This window comes from Lactuca virosa, chromosome 9, assembly GCF_052849685.1.
Source record: "Lactuca virosa cultivar CGN04683 chromosome 9, Lactuca_virosa_CGN04683_v6, whole genome shotgun sequence".
NCBI lineage: Eukaryota > Viridiplantae > Streptophyta > Magnoliopsida > Asterales > Asteraceae > Lactuca > Lactuca virosa.
The window spans coordinates 297,010,452-297,013,798 of NC_136434.1; positions in this window are offsets into that span (position 1 = coordinate 297,010,452).

Here is a 3,347-nt window from a genome sequence, read left to right on the forward strand (position 1 = left end):
CAAGTGTTTGACTTGCGCCAAGGTGAAGGTAGAATATCAAAAGCCCTCAGGTCTCCTTCAGTAGCCAGAGATACCCGAGTGGAAGTGGGAATGGATTGCAATGAATTTCATCACTAAGTTACCCAGATCTCCGAGTGGGTACGATGCCATCTGGGTAATTGTCGATCGACTAACTAAATCCGCTCACTTCCTGCCGATCAAAGAAAACTTCAAGATGGAGAGACTTACACGGATATACCTTCGAGAAATAGTTCGCCTCCATGGGGTACCTGTATCCATTATCTCCGATCGAGATAGCAGGTTTACCTCAAGATTTTGGCAATCACTACAGAAGGCTCTCGGAACTCAGCTGGATATGAGCACGACTTATCATCCACAGACAGATAGACATAGTGAGAGAACCATTCAAACATTAGAAGATATGTTGAGAGCCTGCGTCATCGACTTTGGCATGTCGTGGGACACTCATTTTCCCTTGGTCGAATTTTCCTACAACAACAGCTACCATACCAGCATCAAGGCTGCGCCGTTCTAAGCTCTCTATGGCCGTAAGTGCAGATCCCCTCTGTGCTGGGCTGAAGTAGGTGACACGCAGCTAGTCAAGGGTCAAGTTCCCGACAGCACTCTCACGGGTCCTGAAATCATCCGAGAAACGACCGAAAGGATCGTACAAATCCGAGAACGACTAAAAGCATCACGAGATAGACAAAAAAGCTATGCCGATAAGAGACGAAACCCCTTGGAGTTCCAGGTTGGTGACCGTGTTCTCTTGAAGGTCTCGCCCTGGAAAGGCGTGATACACTTCAGAAAGCGTGGAAAGCTGAATCCAAGATACATTGGACCATTCGAGATCCTCGCTAGGATTGGTCCCGTAGCTTACAAACTCCGTTTACCTCAAGAACTTAGCAACGTGCATCTTGTCTTTCACGTCTCGAACCTAAAGAAGTGCCTGTCCGATGAGACACTTGTGATCCCTCTCGAGGAGATTGAAATCAACGAGAACCTAAACTTTGTGGAAGAACTGGTTGAAATCATGGATAGAGAGATCAAACGAACGAAACAACGTCGCATCCCGATAGTGAAGGTTCGCTGGGATGCCAAACGGGGACCTGAATTCACTTGGGAGTGTGAAGATCAGATGAAACAGAAGTATCCGCATCTCTTTTCTAATCCATGATTTGTATTCTATGTTCGAATTTCGGGACGAAATTCCCTCTAACGGGGGGATGATGTGACAACCCGAAACTTTTTCCGTTATCCTTACCCAATTTCCGTTAATAAAATTTGGGTTTTTTTATTAAATTCCGTCAAATTTCTTAGTTTGGGAAGGACTTTACGTTTTAAATAAATAATATGTATTTTATACGATTCGGAATAAACCAGGAATCACGCGAAAAACTTGAAACTTCCTTGAAAATCACCGAGTTCACGGTCAGGACGTGTTTACGACCGTAAACTCGTGTAGACCGTAAACCCATTTACGGTCGGTGCCAGGTGGACCCCACCACCGACCAAACCCCCAACCTATATATACTGGACCCCCACCCTCATTTGAACCTTCTTGACCGGAAACACCCATTTTCTCTCTCTAAACCTCTTGACTGTAAACATCATAAAGCCCTCCTTTCACCCGAAAAACGCCGGAAATCGTCATTTGGGGCCGTTTGGGAGCCTCTGGAACACTTTTTCGTCGAAAACAAGCACCCTTGTTCTTGAGTTTACGGTCAATCTTCATAGACCGTAAACCCGTTGCGATCGTAAACACACCAAACTTCATAAACCGTAAACCCGTTGCGACCGTAAACACACCAGATCTTCATAGACCATAAACTGCCTGTCGACCGTAAACCCTATTCACGGTCTGTCGACCGTAAGCTCCATTCACGACCGTAAACAACTCTTTCTTGGGGAAAAGCCTGTTTTCTCAATTCAACCAAGTCCCGGTAACATTCCTTAACCAAAAACAAGTGTATATCTAACACTTAATCTAACGAAATTGCTAATTTAGATACATATATGTAATTATTGATATTAGGATTCCGTTAAGTGCCATGTGCAACCACTCGAGGATCTTCGTTTCCAGCTAACGTTTTCACACATCAACGGTGAGTTCATACCCCTACACTTTTATTGGTTTTAAAACGTTTTCAGGGGGAGAATACAAGCTAAACCATAAATGCTTTTGTAAATTTATACAAAGAGCTTTTAACAAATATAAAACTCATGCAATTCTCATACGTTAACCCTTTTGTACTATGTTGAGCATAAGGGAAGTTTTTCAACTTATCACTAAATTGCATAGTTTTCCGGACTCGATATTCACTACGCTATACATGCAAACTATAATCGGTATAGTTTGGGATTTTCGAAACATAACAAGTACAGAAACTTTCACTACTAAACATATATGACATATTTGGTTATAGTTTACATCATAACATGAACATGGCATTCATAACTGTAATTGTCACTACATACGGTATACATACGGATTTCACTACTGTATAACGCTACAACACTACATGTAAACTAGATTGTACGATACTGTGAGGCTCTACTTCAACACTGTACCCTTAGGTGTAGAGGGATAAATCCTATCATAGTATAACCAGAGTCTCCTAGAGGGAGAGCGTGAGATTTGTGAATAGATCTATTCGGGACTGATAATCCCTTACCTGAACTGCTAGCTACAGTTACGCGGGCACACCTGGGGTGAACAAATGTCATTTAGCTTAACGCCTGAAGAACGCTATTAAGGTCTCTCGGTCATATCAGGTATGGTTATACGACTCACCATAAGCATAAGCTAATTCTTTTGTATACGGGATTTCATTCTTCATTAGTTTTATTTTCATTAATAGAACTATTATACATTACACTGGATGATTCTAGGAATACAATAACTGGTTTTATTTTAAATAATAAAACTACTATACATACTTGTGATAGCCAGGGTTTTCAAGCCGAACATTTCATACACATAAGTTTTCATACGAAATTCATTATACTATACATATTGATAGTAACCAAGCATACAAACTGATATGTTTTCATACTACCAAGGATACCGTATCAAACTTTCATAAAAGGAACTGGTAACATCATGCTTTCACTAAAGAAAATATTAGATTTTCTTGGAAACATACGAACATTTTATAAGATACATCAACAAGTTTTCACTACAAACATAGCTTATGAACTCACCAGCTTTATGCTGATACTCTTTCAAAACTGCTTGTATTCTCAGGGAATCAGTAGACAGGTACCTCGCTCAGAGTTTTGCGAAGACGGAGCGTTAGAGTCACGTCTTTCTTTTGTTTATACTTTTGATGTATAAAAACAAGAAT